This window comes from Balaenoptera physalus, assembly GCF_965194825.1.
Source record: "Balaenoptera physalus genome assembly, chromosome: 16".
NCBI lineage: Eukaryota > Metazoa > Chordata > Mammalia > Artiodactyla > Balaenopteridae > Balaenoptera > Balaenoptera physalus.
Window position 1 is genome coordinate 75,863,663 of NC_138898.1, and position 17,994 is coordinate 75,881,656.

A 17,994-nucleotide genomic window follows, 5' to 3' on the forward strand; every position below is an offset into this window, starting at 1 on the left:
GAGCAAGGACTACAAATGAGACAGTACCTCCCAACCTCAGACCCACAGAGAGCCAGACTCTCAGCAGAACCACTCAGGCGGAGAATAAGAGGAGAGGGACCCTAAGCCCCCAAGGCTCATCCTCTCCCTTTTCCATACGTAGCCCCAAACCCACTTCCTCTTCTCTCACTGAAGGAGGGGACATCAGGTGCAGCAATGAACTTGAGTCAACACTCCTTCACATAACCAGTCTGCAACAAGGTGAGCATTAGCAGGCCCTTTTTGAATCCTCACTGGCAATAATCTACCTAGAGATGATCAGGAGCCAACAGCAGTTTTGATTTCTTAATCATCTCCTAATTTCCTTCTTCCCACCCACCTTCCCTATATCCTCTCCACTGCCCCCAAAGTGAGAGCTGACTATTAAAACTGCATTTTAAAACAAGCCCACAGGGACTTCCCTGGTGGTACAGTGGTTAAGAATCTGCCTGCCAATGCAGGGGACATGGGTTCGATCCCTGGTCCGGGAAGATCTCACATGCCGTGGAGCAACTAAGCCCGTGTGCCACAACTTCTGAGCCTGCGCTCTAGAGCCCGTGTGCCACAACTACTGAAGCCTGCACGCCTAGAGCCCATGTGCTGCAACAAGAGAAGCCACTGCAATGAGAAGCCCGCGCACTGCAACAAAGAGCAGCCCTCCGCTAGCCGCAACTAGAGAAAGCCCGTGTGCTACAACAAAGACCCAATGCAGCCGAAAATAAATAAATAAATTTATTTTAAAAATTAAAAATAAATTAAAAATAAATGAATAAATAAAATAAGCCCACACTCAAATGTATCATTTATCAAACTGTAATATTACCAAGGGCCTCCATTTGGTAATTGGCTTTTTTTTTTTTTTTTTTTTTTGGTAATCGGCTTTTGAGGACACTGAGGAACTTGGGCCATTTCTGTGAATCAACGAGCACTTCTTAGGACTGGCACTAATTACAGAGGCTGAATCAGGCTTGCACCAGCCCACCTACATCAGCCAGCACATGTTTGCACACTAGCCAGCACACGGGGGGCCACGTTCAAGCAGTGCCAGGCACGGCTGTCGCTCCCATGCTGCAGTCATGGTGACAGCTGTGCAATGACAGCTGAACTCTGACATGCTGAGTGATGAATTATTGTTTAATAGTTCTAGCACTTGTGAGTTTGAGGGACTTTTTTTCTTTTTTTGTAATTTAATTTTATTTATTTATTTTTGGCTGCGTTGGGTCTTCATTGCTGTGCGCGGGCTTTCTCTAGTTGTGGCGAGCGGGGGGGTTACTCTTCTATCTATCTGTCTATCTATCTATCTATCTATTTATTTATTTATTTATTTTGGCTGCATTGGGTCTTCGTTGCTGCGTGTGGGCTTTCTCTAGTTGCGGCAAGCAGGGCTATTCTTCGTTGCGATGTGCGGGCTGCTCATTGCAGTGGCTTCTCTTGTTGTGGAGCACGGGCTCTAGGTGCATGGGTTTCAGTAGTTGTGGCACATGGGCTCAGTAGTTGTGGCTCGCGGGCTCTAGAGCGCAGGCTCAGTAGTTGTGGTGCACGGGCTTAGTTGCTCTGCGGCATGTGGGATCTTCCCGGACCAGGGCTCGAACCCGTGTCCCCTGCATTGACAGGCGGATTCTTAACCACTGCACCACCAGGGAAGTCATGAGGGACTTTCTGGTCTGAATTTTATGATAAATATTAGCCCTCTGCTCTTTTTTCAAACCAATATACCAGTTCAACTAAAAAATATCCTTGGATTGCAAGTTAAGCTTTTTAATGCAAAAATAACCGGAATGTGGAACAAAAATAAGACTGCAATCCTCTTTAACCTGTTTCAAGTTGTTTGTGTTGATCAAAACAGCCTCACTGTTCTCAGTGACAGATTTTCTAAGTGTTATAAATTCATATTTCAAAATGAATTTGTATAAATAAAAGAATGCTTCGGTCTGCTTCATGAATCAACTTGGTGTACCTTTTCATTTGAAAAAACAATTAGCTGTTTTTAAAAATGTTTGTGGGAAGATTTAAAACAATCAAAGGAAAATCTCCTATGTTAAAGTAACTTATTGGCAAAGAAATAAACATAAATCAAGACATATTTCTTGAACCAAAATCAGCTATTTAGTTAAAATAAATCGATAGTTTTTCTGGTGCTAAAATAGGTTCCTGAACACTAAAGATACATCTTCAAGTCACACCTGCTACACAACTTATTCTTTTTTTTTTTTTTGGCCGTGACGCACAGCATGTGGGATACTTAGTTCCCTGACCAGGGATCGAACCCGGGCCCCCTGCAGTGGCAGCGTGGAGTCTTAATCACTGGACCCCCAGGGAAGTAAGTCTCTCCACAGCTTATTCTTGCAATGAATCATTTTAGAGTAGATCCTGTAAAAAAACCTGAGCTTATCACATTCAGGCAATCAACTGTCAAGGTTTATTTCATATGGGTTCTTGAGGCAGAAGTTTGTGAACTTGACAATTACCGGCCATACATCAAAGGCTGCTGAAAGCAAGTCTCTGACTCCCCAGAGAATCCAACCCTGTCTCCATTCCCAGTCCCATCAACCCCACCCTCCCAGCTCCAACCCAAGCTAACGTTCCCACAGAAGGTGGAAAGACAAAAGTATCCACAAAAATTACAGGATGAGAGTCTCGCCTGATTTCGTAAATGATGGTTATACAAAAAAGGAAACTCTAAAACCTAATAATCCAGTGGCATCACCAGGTGTTTCTCAGCAAGAACAAATAACGTGCTGTTTGCATTTTCAATCATTTCTCTAACTGCAACAGGAACACCTACCCCATGGGGTGTTAGGAGGACCAAATGAAATGCTCCATGTAAAGCTGATATGTAAACTCCAAGAGGTTATCTAATTCACAGTTATGGCTGCTATCATTTTTATTTGGTCTCAGATACCAAATGAAAACAGACCAAAGCAAAACAACAAAAGTGGTCAGGCCTACTTTGAAACTGGAGATTCATGCCTTCAGGCTTAAGGGCTTTGTCCCAAACATATCTAGTGGGGCTTTTTTCTAACTGGATTTCAAAACAAAACTATCTTCAGGAGAAGAAAAGGAGGTTGAGACTTTGCCAGGATCATACAATCGGAACAGAGCTATAAAGACATGAAGGATATGTTCAAGACCTGTAAATGGTTGAAGGATATTGGAGAATTAGCCCCATTTGGCAAGAAGGCCACTGGACCCTTTGCTAGCTGTTTTAAGCAGGTGGTGAAGCCAGAATTCAGACGGCAGTGGGTTAAGAAATTAGTGGCCTACTGAAGCCCGCGTGCCTGGAGCCCATGCTCCACAACAAGAGAAGCCACTGCAATGAGAAGCCCGTGCACCGCAACAAAGAGTAGCCCCCACTCGCCGCAGCTAGAGAAAGCCCACGCACAGCAACGAAGACCAAAAATAAAAAATAAATTTATAAAAAAAAAAATTAGTGGCAAGTAAGTATCAATACATGGGAATATTCCATACAGACTACACTTTCAAGTTATAAAAGGACAAAGACATTTTAAAAAAAAAGTGTCATGGTGTGGTAGGAAGAGAGGTTTCAATTCAATTCCCAAAGGCTATTCAAGCAATGCTCTGATTAACTGATGAAGAACATTCAGGATTCAGACACCTGACTGCTTCCCATCTTGGACTTGGGATTTAAGACCCAGATCTTGCAGAACTAAAAGACAAGGTTAGCTTAAAACCAAGCGAGGCACATTCACACACACAAAAAATTTCAGTTACATGGCAGACAAAAAATGTAAGCAGTAAAACAATAAAGCTTCTAGAAGATAATACAGATCATCCTCATGACCCCGGGGTAGGGAAAAAATTCTTGGAAACACTAAACATAAAGGAAAAGATTGATAAATCAGAATATTCATCAGATGGCACAATGAAGAGAGTGTAAAAGAAAGCCATGAAATGGGAAAAGATATCACCAATATGGATAACAGAGAACTCATATCAGAGTATAAAATAACTTCTACACATCAATAAGGAAAAGATAAATGACTCAATTTTTTCAACAGGCAAATAGTTATAAAAGAGGATATTCAAAAAGCCGATACATAAAACAAGTGCTCAAACTCATTAGTCATCACAGAAATGTAAATTAAAAACAAGACAGTGCTACAAATCTACCAGAATGGCTAAAATTTAAAAGACAGTAACAAGTATTGGTGAGTACGCTGAGCAACTGGGACATGCACACACTGCTGCTGGTGGGACTATAAACTGGTATAACCATTTTGGAAAATGAACATATGCATACTTTATGACCCTGTAATTCTACTCCTTGACAATATAGCCAACAGAAATTTGGATACCCCACAAAACGTACACAGATATTCACAGCACCATTATTCATAATATCCAAAAAGTCTAAAGAACCCAAATGTACATCACCAGTGGAATGGACAAATAAGTTGTAGTTTATTCATCAGGGAGATATTATAAGACAACAAGAATGAATGAACAGGTACTTCCATGGTGGCGCAGTGGTTAAGAACCCGCCTGCCAACGCAGGGGACACGGGTTCGAGTCCTGGGCCGGGAAGATCCCACATGCTGCAGAGCAACTAAGCCCATGCGCCACAACTACTGAGCCCACGTGCCATAATTACTGAAGCCCGTGCGCCTAAAGCCCACGCTCCGCAACAAGAGAAACCACGGCAATGAGAAGCCTGGGCATCACAACGAAGAGTAGACCCCGCTCGCCGCAACTAGAGAAAGCCCGCACGCAGCAACGAAGACCTAACGCAGCCAAAAATAAATAAATTTTTAAAACAAAAAGAATGAATGAATATTGCTTCATACAACAACATGGATGAATTTCACAATGTTGAATTAAAGAGGCCAAAATACATCCTTCATTATTCGTCTTATATTAATTTTTAAAAACAAGCAAAACAAATCCATGGTGTTATAATCAGAATAGTGGTTATTAACCTCTGCGGAGGAGGGATTCTGGGATGCTAGTTATTCTGTTTTCTTGATCTGAAAGTTACACCAGGATGACTGTGCACTTTTCTGTAAGTACGTATACACAATTTTTGAAACTTAATGTTATACTTATTTTTAACATTCAGGTTGGTATTTGCAGACTCTGATTTTAGAAATTGTGTTTTTCCTCTATTAGCACAATTATTAAGAGCAGTTGGGAGGCCCACAGGTGAAGTCTGAGCATGAGACTCCTGGATTCCTAGGAATCATCACCGATTTGTCTTCAAAGCTGCAAGGGTGACAACAAAAAGTATTACAATCCCATAAGTCTATGCTTCCCCTGAGCTTACCTCAACAGCAAATTAAAATCCTTAGGATGATGAATTAAAAGTGGCTCAGAATATATACACTCTCGGAGACCTATGTATATATCTAAAAAAATCATTTGTGTTCCAAAAAGAGTTAAAATCTGCCAAGTGGACCTTTCAACTATGCCTGCCTTGACTTTATCTGCATTTTTATTGCACTGCTCATGGTCCAGCAGTTCAGAGACTATACTATACGTCTGACTCATTTATTAAGGAACTACTAAGTCAACCAAGACTCACAATCACCTAATAAATTATAAGAAAAATTGGCAAGAAGGGCAAGGGCCACATAATTTGAAATCTTCTTTGGCTTTTCCCTCACTACCACTTCTACCAGGCCCTAATCACCCCTTGCCTAGATTACTATAACTTCTTTTACCTAGTCGTCCTGATGTCAGCTTTCCCAATTCCAATCCAATCTGTACTTCACTACCAGATAAATACTCCTAAATATCCATTTTCTGCCCCAATTAGTCTAAACCTAGCTTTAAAGAGGCTTTAAATCTGGGCCAACTGAGACACTCAGCTATCCACTCAACAAATAAACTCAGTATTCACTAAGTAGCTGATACTGCATTAGGTCCTTGAGATACCAGGATGAGTAAGACTGTCCTTGACTTCAAAGAACTGGAGATGGCCTGGGGGGCGGGGGGAGAAGGGTAGAACCAATGAATAAAAACTTAGAATGTGATGGTCTACATCCTATAGTAATGACATATGTATAAATGGCTTTAGGAGCCTAAACAGAACTAACTCTGTCTGAGGGAGACAGGGAAAGCTTCAAAGAGATGATAATATACGTTGGGATTTGAAGAATGCAGAGTTTACTAAGAAGAAAGAAGGAAAGCATGCCTGATTCACCATTACTCACCACAGGAAGCCATCACTCCACTCTGAATACTCATGGTCTCAGAACAACTGTCTATTCCCATCCTGCATTTGCTCCTGGGTCTGCAATTCATAGTTCAACCTTCATGAAATTTCTTACAAAGTTTACAGTGCAGATCCCGTCCTTGTTTTCATCTTTTGTCTTTTCCTGTAATCGGTATCACAGAATTTTGCCCATGGCACTGTTCTCTGCTCATTTTGGAATGGCACAATGAAAGGGCACAGGCTCTGGTGTCAGGTTCCTTGGGTTCGAATCAGAGTGCACCTTGGCCTAGTTATGTAACCTATTACTCTTTCTCCTCTTGTGCAAAACTGGGGATAATAAGAGAACCTAACACATGGGGTTGTTCTGAGGATTACATAAAATAATCTATGTAAAGCATGTAGTAAACATAATGCCAGGAATAAAGTAAGAGTTGAAAGTCGTCTCTGTAACTATTAATAATTCATAGACATTAGGTCTCTCTAACCAGAACATAAACTGTCTGGAAAGAGATTCTGCCTAATATGTTTGTATTTCCTGTAATGTCCAGTATGGACTGGTACTCAAATATTTTACAGACCAAATGCAGGAGAGTAAAAGGAACAAGTAGACCGTTAGTATCAGTTTTATTTTCTCAGGAATAATGGTAATTCCTCCGAATTCAAGATACATATGACTCTGTTTAAATTTCCCCCTTTAAGAGCTCTGATCATAATGACCTTTGCTCACAAGTACTCAATGAATACGTTTTGAAAACCAGGAGACTGCTAATAATTTATCTTAAAAACACTGAGACTGATGATGGATAATATGGTGCTCTGTTTGTTAAGACACCAAGATGACAGTTTTCTCAAATCCTGATTAAATCTGTAACGTTTTACCTAATTGCCTCTATAACACCCTTCTCTAACACATAAACTTTTTATAAAACTGATACTGGGAAAAAAATGACTCTTTTTTTAAAGAAGGTTTTTATCAAGCTTTTTGCCACTTTTGCCAGGAGCCACATTTTGTCTATCCTTCAAGGAGGTGAATCACACGAACCTTCTGTATTCAGGTTCATGCTTCCTTGATAGTAAACTTAAAAAAATGACGGCAAGCATAGCAGAGTCCCAAGTCCAATACTCCTGTGGCATATCTAGAACAGTTTTACTACTCTATTTACTTATATATAAAGAAGGTTTCTGAGAAAAGTGATTCTATACTAACTGCTGACCAAGGTTAAAAATAAAAAGTATGCAAAACATACCTGGTGTGTTACAACAGATGCCATTAGCAAAAAAATTCAATCTCAGGCTTCCCTGGTGGCGCAGTGGTTGAGAATCTGCCTGCCAATGCAGGCGACACGGGTTCGAGCCCTGGTCTGGGAGGATCCCACATGCCGCGGAGCAACTGGGCCCGTGAGACACAATTACTGAGCCTGCGCGTCTGGAGCCTGTGCTCCGCAACAAGAGAGGCCACGATAGTGAGAGGCCTGCACACCGTGATGAAGAGTGGCCCCTGCACCGCGATGAAGAGTGGCCCCCACTTGCCTCAACTGGAGAAAGCCCTCGCACAGAAACGAAGACCCAACACAGCCAAAAATAAATTAAAAAAAAAAAATCTTTAAAAGAAAAAAAAAAAGAAATTCAATCTCATATAAACTCTGGGAGCTAACAGGATTACCATGGATGTCTAAACTCTCAAAAGAACACTCTCATTCTTCCCTATACCCTTCACCACTGCAAAGAAAACAGACGAGGGGAAAAATCTCTTTGGCCTTTAGGCCTGCATATAAGTAGAGATGAAATACTAAGCTTAAAATAACACACAATAGGAATCAATGTGACATCTATCCATCCCCTCCTGCAGTCAGCTCAAAATGCTAAGAAGCGCACCAAGGAAGCCCCAGGCAGAAGGATACGCAGAACAAGTCTTCTTCCCACCTTTCCCATCACTGCTCTTTGTGTCTCAACCTGCAGATACTGTCCTTTTAAAAAACAAACTAAACACACCACGATGAAGTAGAAATCTCACTTTATTTCTCTGAAAGCAAATTGGTAAAACCAGTTGAATCTTCAAAGTCTATCACTCAGAAGTGCAGTCACCCTGGGGGTGTTGAATGCTTCCACCAAAGACAGAGGGGAGACAAAGGGTACAGATACATAGTGAAGTAATTAACTCTAAAAGTTATATACTGGGCTTCCCTGGTGGCGCAGTGGTTAAGAATCCGCCTGCCAGGAAGGTTAAGCTGGGACGAAGTAAGAGAGTGGCATGGACATATATACACGACCAAATGTAAAACAGATAGTTGTGGGAAGCAACCGCATAGCACAGGGAGATCAGCTCGGTGCTTTGTGTCCACCTAGAGGGGTGGGATAGGGAGGGTGGGAAGGAGACGCAAGAGGGAGGAGATATGGGGATATATGTATATGTATAGCTGATTCACTTTGTTATACAGCAGAAACTAACACACCATTGTAAAGCAATTATACTCCAATAAAGATGTTAAAAAAAAAAAAGAATCCACCTGCCAATGCAGAGGACACGGGTTTGAGCCCTGGTCTGGGAAGATCCCACATGCCGCAGAGCAACTAAGCCCATGCGCCACAACTAATGAGCCTGCGCTCTAGAGCCTGAGAGCCACACTACTGAGCCAGCGTGCTGCAACTACTGAAGCCCGCACTCCTAGAGCCCGTGCTCCGCAACAAGAGAAGCCACCGCAATGAGAAGCCTGCGCACCGCAACAAAGAGTAGCCCCCGCTTGCTGCAATTAGAGAAAGCCCGCGCGTAGCAACGAAGACACAACACAGCCAAAAATAAAAATAAATAAAATAAATTTTTTTAAAATTTAAAAATAAAAAAAATAAAAGTTATATACAAAAGTTGCAAAGAATAAAAATATTTTCTACTGGAGGAAAGACATGGAGAGCCACACCATGTTCCGGGAAAGCAAGGCCGGGGCAGATGCACTTACCACAACTCTACGAACACATGACTGGAACTAACTACGAAAGTTATACGTGTGCCTCAAAAGGCTCCTGGTTGTCTCACCTACAGCTTAAATCTGAACAATAATTGCCCTTTGAGAGTAACTATAGACGTAACTTTGTAGGATATCATCATGCAGATACTTAATATTTGATTAAAACATACTGTGGCTGTATCTAAACATAACTCTAATCATTAAAAGGCACCTTTCTGCTTTAGTCTAAAACTATTATAAAGCTGAGCAACTACAAGACATTCCCGCCCCCCCCACCCCCAATATTTCTTCGGTTTGCAGAAAGTGCCCAGTCAGATTCTCCGTCCCTTCCATGAACAAAAGGATCTGTTTACTGCTGAGGACCAGGAGTTTGGAGCAGGATGACTGCCAGGCATCTGGGCCAGAAAGCCCAACAGGTCCCACTATGGTAGTGAGAAAGCCAAAGCAGTATATTCTGTCCCTATGGGGACCAATTAGAGGAAACATCTTGTACACAGAGGACAGTGTGTTTTATGCTGGGAAAAACCAATCCACCTACTACTAGACAAGCTATAATAACAAGAGGCACCAATTAGCTACGAATGGACAGGTGCACTGGTTTCAAAAATTTCCAGCAAATCTAAAGAAAACTACAGAGTCATGACAAGTAACTGTCATTCCTGATTCTAGACTAGATCCTGTACTGGAGGGAAAAAATGCTGTAAAGGACATACTGGGCCAACTGACAACATTGGAATACAGACAGTAGACCAGATAAAAGTACTGAATCAATGTTAAATTAATTAAAGTTGACAACTGCACTATGGTTATGTAAGAGAATATCCCTATTAGGAAATATACTATCTAGGGGCAATGGACCATGATGTAGGCAACTTACTCTCAAATGGTTCAGAAAATATCGTGTGTGTGTATATGTATGTATGTGCATAAATATACATAGAGAGGAAGTGCAAATAAAAGCAATCATGGCAAAATGTTAACAGTAGGTGAGTTTGGGCTAAGAGTATAAGAGTGTTCTTGGTACTACTCCTTCTTTGCAGGATTTCTGTCCATTTGGAATTTTTCCAACTAAAAAGTTTTTAAAAATCTCATCTGTTGGATTGGTACCCTCCACCTTGCTCCTCACTGCTCCAAGCTAGCTGGTCAAAGAGGAAAGAAAAAGTGACAAAAGAGTACAGTAAGAAGGAAAGGATTATTTTACTCTCTCAGATGCTAGATTTATTACCTCACACTGTTTCAGAAAAAGGATAATACATAGCCTAGACATTAAAAATTTTGCATCTGCTGGTTGGACAAGAACCACATCCCACTAAGAGCTAAAATACATATAACTTATACACTTATTTATTTATATTCTAGTCCGAAGGCTTTAATTAGACAGCCAAAAAAGCAAATGATAAAAATAGTTATTCTGCAAGAAACTGCCTAAAATAAATGAGTAATACAGCCAAGAACAGGCTCTCTTCACAATCCCATCTGCTTCTCTTTCCCAGGTACATACCCCAGGAGGATGAATGTATACATCAGCATGCCTAGTCAATTAAACTCAAAAGATACTTAGTGAGCACATTAACACAAGGCATGCTACCAAGAATTCCTAAAAGAGGACCATGGAATCTTAAAAGAGAAATAAACAAACCCCAGAGAACAGCAAGTCCAACCTCATTTTACAGATGAGGAAAATGAAGCTCAGAGTATCTTGTCCAAAGTCAGCCAGCTATTGGTCAAGTCACCGGGCAGGGCCACCAGAGTCCTTTCCCAGCGATGGCTCCTCCACCCCTTAAAGAAGCCCAGAGGAGTTCTGCTCCAAGGGCTGTGGGGACAATGAATGAGCTGGCATTACCCTGCATTTGATGAAATCAGGAAATGAATGGGTGCAAGGTTGATGGACCACTATAAAAACACGCTGCAGGGCTTCCCTGGTGGTGCAGTGGTTAAGAATCTGCCTGTCAATGCAGGGGACACGGGTTCGAGCCCTGGTCTGGGAAGATCCCACATGCCGTGGAGCAACTTAGCCTGTGCGCCACAACTACTGAGCCTGCGCTCTAGAGCCTGCAAGCCACAACTACTGAGCCAGCGTGCTGCAACTACTAAAGCCCATGCTCCTAGAACCCGTGCTCTGCAGCAAGAGAAGCCACCACAATGAGAAACCCACGCACTGCAATGAAGAGTAGCCCCCACTCGCCGCAACTAAAGAAAGCCCGTGTGCAGCAACGAAGACCCAACACAGCCAAAAATAAATAAATTAAAAAAAAAAAAACATGCTGCAAATCTGAATCACAATTAACACTACAGCTCAAATGTAAATAATTTCATTTCACTGCTGTTACCACCTGCACCATTTAAGAGCAAGTCTCTTGTAAAACCCATACCACCTTCCTCCTGAATTACTCCCAGAATGGCCTTTTAAATAAGTGAAAATAACATGTTTGTAATTTTGGCAAAAATCTCCAGACTATTACAGACTGTTGGAATCTGGGGGAGCATAATCACTTCCCTTCTCTCACCCTCCCTGGTTCTATCCATTGATATACAGTCTCAAGAGACCAAGTACAGGTCAAAGTCTAATGTCCTCCTCAGGACAGGTAAAGCTGCAACCCCTTTCTCGTTCTAAACTGCCCTGGCCGCCCAGGCCTAGCCACGAGAGGAAGGCGGGACACAGAGGAAGCCAAGCTTCTCCTGAGGGGAGGCAAGTGAGAGGGCACAGGCACAAAGCTGGGCAGTGTTCTCATGCAGTGAGTGACCTTGCACCTAGCACATACAGGCCTTGGTGCTGGGCTCCCCCCAGTGCAACCATCAAGAGATCAATCACTCCTGTGGGAAGAAGGAAATGCAAGGAGGGAGACAGGGCCCAGAAGACTGTGCTCCAGTACTGCTCCCACTTGGGGTACAGACAACAATCCCCTGGATGTGCACCAAAGCAGGAATGAGGGGACACAGAGAAGGTGCTCTTTACACGAGCAATGACAGAACTAACAGGCTTCATGGGAACCAATGCTACCACTGAGAGGTCCTCAGCCACAGCCTGGCAGGCAGAGAAAATACCAAGTGAGAGCTGGCCCCAGCTCCAGAACACAGCCTGCGTAACTTTGGGCAAATCCTGCCAGCTCTTGGAGCATCCTTGGTACTAAATGCAATCAGGTGTGTATACTGCGTGTTGATTATAAAGTACTATGTAAACGTTGGCTAATATAGTAGTTCCTCTCACTACAAGTTTCTCTTAGCCCACCCTCATGCTGGGATTTGCTTTTATAAAGGCAAAGTCTCCTAAGTTGTCATCAGCTGTCCCTCTCAATACACCCAGCACCACCTTAATGCTGTTAATTCTTAATTTCTGATCAGTCACATTACTCTAAGGCTCTCCAAGTATCACTGCCGACTGCCAAAGGGTGCTTATGTATCCCACACAATGTAAACAACGATGCCCACGAGAGCAGCTGCTGAAGGACCTTTGACGGTGCTACATTCTGCAGGAAGTGTGATGCTGCTACACAAGCAGAGATCTGCGTTCAGTAGGAAGTGACTCTTCCTGACTGGGGAGTTCTAAATGCTCCTCCCATCACCATAGATGACTACTAGCCACCAAGAAAGAAGACACCACATGCTCTGGTGAGAGCAACTCTCTCCACCAGGGACTGTCCTGGGTGCTGGGTTCTGCACAGCACTATTAGTCGATGCAATTTTCTTAAGTTTTACTTTCAATAGTGTGCTTGGTAATCACAACTGTGATTTTTAAAAAGCTGTAACTTTTACAATATGGAAAGCTATCGTAATATTGAAACTATTCATGATTCTCTTCCTCCACCCCATTGAAGATTCAGTGGGTTAGAAAGACAGAACAATGGCAGTTCTGGGGGTGTTTTTTTAGGAGTGGGGGAAGTGGAGGTGGGAGGTGCACAGGAGAAAGGAAATGGATACTTAGCTCCTGTCCAATTGTCTGATCCTGCCAGGAACCCTGGCCTTGCTCACATCCCTGGATAATGAAGGGATGACTCAAGAAGCAGCCTTCTATCAGCCTCCAAACCCCACACAACAAGCATAATTAGCTTGAGACGGGAGCATGTAACCGCCCTTCCTAAAGTTCCCAACCGACCCTGCTAGAACATGGGGGAAAGGAGTGGAACAGAGGTAAAGATAAAGTGCTGCTTTTGATTCCCACCTCCCAGCTCTGCTCCTTCACTCTGGGCAACAGCCCAAAGCCAAGGATTAGAAATTCCACACCATTCCACCTGAACGTGCCCTTCCACCATACAGCTGGCTGGGTACTCCCTATCCTGGGAACGCCTTAAAATGAATTGTCACAGCGTAACTGTGAGGGGTGTGGACTCTGGAGTCAGCCTCAGGTCTGTATCTGACCTCTAACTTTACCACTTACTCTGTGCATGACCTGGCACAAAGTACTTAACCTCTCTGAGCCTCAGTTCTTCACCTGCGAAGTGGATTTACAACAGCTCCCCACCAGGTAGCTGTGAGAAGTAAATGACGTAACACACAAAAACCCCTTGGCACCTTTAACCATAAATGAGCAGAACTCTCTCACTATATATTTCACTGATGAGTCAGTAAGCTTTAAAAAAAGGAAGAAACCAAATAAACAAAAATCCCACATAAGTCAACTAAACGCTCAAAAAAATTCCAAGAATGCCACCGTCTTCACTTTCATTTTTATAGCGATCAACCTACCAGTGCCGCAAACAAAGAATAAAAGAAAAGCACCATCGTCTTCCAGGCTTCTATTTGTGTTTGGGACAACACAGGTTGGAATTAGATCCATGATTCCAGCAGCAAAAGCTGTTTGGTCTTTTTTTTAAGAAAAAAATATTACATAGAATCCCAATACATAAAATAGACTCAATCAGAGACTGCTTAATTAATGGGGCTGAAGGAGGAGAACCCAAACGCCTATCCAGCACTTGGGACACTTCCAAGAAAGTACCACATTAAAATTCCTCAGAATTAAAGCCCTTCCAAAAAAAAAAAAAAAAAAGCCCTTCCAGCTTTGCTTCAGGTTCTACCAAGTCTGGCAAGTTTTCTTCAGGTAATAAATGGTTGCTAAAAGACTGGTCTGCAAATTCTCCCTCAAGTATCTTTCAACTGCAAGCCTCTCACTACCACCCAGGGTCTTCGCCACCTGACCATCAGGGGTGATCAAGTCACCCCATCACCTGGCCCTGACCTGCCCCTTGGACGTCACCATCCCCATGCTCCCTCTTCCAGTTTCCTCACCCACCCTGTGCCCCAGCCAGACCCAGCTTCTCCACATAACAGCTCCATGTCTTCACAGATGCCATTTCTACTACCTAGGATGCACTTCTCTACCCAGAAAACTCCTACCTATACATTAAGACTCCTTGAAAACGGCATCACCTCTGTGAAGCCTACTGAAGTTCCCCCGGCAGGGCCGGCCATTCTTTGTGGGCTTCCTAACATTACACTGAACACGGTGAAATGAAATGACCTCTTTCACTTTTCATACAACACTGGCGAGATCATAAACCAGTGCCACCACAATGGAAGACGATTTAGCAGTTATCTACAAATTTTAAATGCATCAACAACTTCACCCAGCGAGTATACTTATAGCAGTTTTTTTTTTCCATCCAAAAGTTTATGTGTGAAAGGACCTTCAAGTCAACACTGTTTGTAAAACAAAAGATTGGGAACAAGCTAATTTTCCATCAAAGCAAGACTGGTTAAATAAGGTACATCCCTATCATGGAATACTATGCAACTGTGAAAACCAGTGAGAATGCTCTATACACATAGATATGTGGAACTACATCCAATACATTAAAATTTTTTAAAAGGCACGAAACAGTGTACCAGTATGTACAGTACGCTACCCATTAGTAGAGGTAGAGTAGGGAATGTGAAAATACACACACTTTTCTTTAAACTGGTAATGGTGGTTGCCTCTAGAGAAGAAAATGGGGTTCTGGGGACAAGAGAAGGGAAAGAGGCTGACTTTTCTCTGTACACTCTACTGTATCATTTAAATTTTGTACAATGTTCACTTGTTTAAAAGAGAAAACAACTAGAGAAAAAAGAAATTTCCTCCTAATGTGTGGGTCTCTCCAGTAGCCTGGAGTGCACAGGCAGAGACTACTTCCTAGTCATCTCTGTTCCCAGGGTCTATCTAGCACACAGCAGGCACTTAATAAACACTTGTTACAGGAATTATTTTAACTCTTTCTCTTATACTAACTGAAGCTATAAAGTAGTTACTCAATGGTGATAACTTAAAAAACTAACATTTACTTAGCACTCAGTACATACCAGGCACTGTCCTAAGGACCTGACATCAACTCCTTTAATCCTCGTAACAATCCCATTGCACAGATGAGGAAAACGAGGCCCAGAGAGATGAAGTAACTTGTCCCAGGTCACGTACTTGGTTAAGTGGCAGAGCCAGGATTCAAACCCAGGCCCCAAACCCATGCTCTTAAACATGAGGTTATACTATTTTTCAGATACCTAGGAATGTATTAAAATTGCTAAACACTGAATGCATTCCTTACTGAATACTTGCTGCAAAAATCCGTCCTTAACTGCTTAATCATAAGCAATGTTGAAATAAAATGAGTTAGGCCACTGCCTACTTGGGGACTGAGGTATCTCTAATGCAAGTTCTGATCACTGGCTTTGCTGATTCACACTGACCCCACCCCACTCTCAAGGGGATCAGGCTCTGGGGAAATAATTAACACACTGACTAATGAAAACAAGACATTGACTTGCCCACAGAATTTACAATGGAAGCTATACTTTGTTCCATAAATAAAATCCTCCATCTACACCAAGCATTCCATTTCAGTGGGTGCCTGATCAAACTCTGAAGGCCTTTGGAAAAACTACACAAACAAAAATGAAAAACCACACAAACACACAAAATTTCCCCCACTACCAAGGACTTCCAATGAAGATGTCAAACACGAAAAAGACACCCCGGACCCTCTCTGGTTGTCCTTGTTGTCCCCAACACCACTCTGACGCCTAAGCAAAAATGTGTACGTTTCCTGAGGTCTTATACATTAGATACTGTCACAAACGTATTCATTTTTAGGCTGGCTATTTTGTTGCTATTGTTGTTATTTTTTGATGACACAGAGGGAAGCACCTTACCTAAAGTTCTCCAAATCATGCTGCTGTAGAGGTTAACTTCTAGACGAGTTTCCTATATAGTCCCAGCCATGGAATGTGCTGTCATTTCACTGGCTTCCACTCTCCAAGCCCATATTCTTCCTATCTTTGTCCTTATTTTAGGTTCCCTCTTCCCCCAAGGCCTGTAGCCCTCTGTTCACCAACAACAACCATAAACTAGGAATGGGACATCTTGACCAACTAAGTATGCTGAATTCAAGACTGTTGCGGGGACTTCCCTGGAGGTCCAATGGTTAAAACTTCGCCTTCCAGTGCAGGGTGTGGGTTCGATCCCTGGTCGGGGAGCTAAGGTCCCACATGCCTCGCGGCCAAAAAAAAAAAAAACAACAAACACCAAAAAATATAAAATAGAAGCAATATTGTAACAAATTCAATAAAGACTTTAAAAATGGTCCACATCAAAAAAAAAATCTTTAAAAGAAAAAAAAAAAGACTGTTGCCATAGATGGACTGTCAATTTTCAAACTTTAATATTAATACATAGACTCAATTCAAATTTTATTTAATCTAATTCATCTTTTTTTTTTTCTGCTTTAAAAGATATTGAGATGCCATGTATTATATGATTCCATTTATATGAAACATCCAGAATAAGCATACCTATAGAGACAGAAAGCAGATTTGTGGTTGTCAGGTGCTAGGAAGAGGCAGAAATGGGGAGTGACTGCTCCTGGGTACTGGGTTTCCTCTGGAGTGATGAATCGCTCTAGAACTGGAGAGTGGGAGTAGTTGCATAACATGGTGAATGTACTTTAATGTCACTAAATTGTACACTTTAAAGTGGTCAACTTCCTCTTATGTGTATTTAAAGAAACAATAAAAATCAACTTAAGACTATGGAAAAAAAAAGTTAAAGGCACCATTTCTAATATATTACAGTAAGCGTAAAGGATACTTAAAGTAAATAGTAACTAAAGTAAGCATAAGGGATCTGTCTCCTATAAACAAACAAAAATAAAATCTAACTTGGTAAAAACTTTCCCTACAAAAAAAAAGATATTAAGGAATAATGAAAAGCCACTTTTTTAACCTACTAATTTTGCAACAATTCTCTTAAGACTACCCAATGCTGATGAGTATTTATCCATAGCTAGTGTAAGAATAAATTGGTATAACTTCTCCGGAAAATAGCTTACAACATACCTTAAAAATGTTCATACTAAATCTAAAACTATTTTAAAATAAAAGATTTATTTAAAAAAAAAATCTTCATACCCCCTTGGGCCCTTCTGGGAATCTAGCCTAAGGCAATTTTCTGAAATACAGAAAAAGCTTTTTGCAAAAACATTAATCACATATTATTTACAATGGCAAAAAATGGAACAATCTAACTGCCAAAGAATCCATGCAATGTGATATTATAGAGCCACTGTAAATATTTATGAAGTATTTAATGATTTGGAAAACTACTTATACTATGTTAAGTGGAAAAGGCAGAAGAAAAAAGTACATTTACAGTGTGATCTCAACCATATTTAAAAAGTAAATAGAAAAAAACTGGAAGGAAACAAAAACGTTATTAGAGGTTGAATCAGATGGGGGTAATTTCTTGTCTATTTTATACTATCAAATAGTCTACAGAGTTCAAAACACTTTTTACAATGAGGGAAAATAAGCACAAATCAAAAAATGGCAGAGAAGGCCTTGTGATCACATCAATACCTACTTTAACTGCCAAGC

The 17,994-nt window shown here is 41.6% G+C and overlaps 1 protein-coding gene across 5 annotated transcripts in view; it reads right to left on the minus strand.

Moving 5' to 3' along the window:
- The window catches only part of XPO6 (exportin 6), a 111,364-nt gene that overhangs the window by 74,604 nt on the left and 18,766 nt on the right, over window positions 1-17,994 (minus strand). The gene's annotated exons all lie outside the window — the stretch shown is intronic.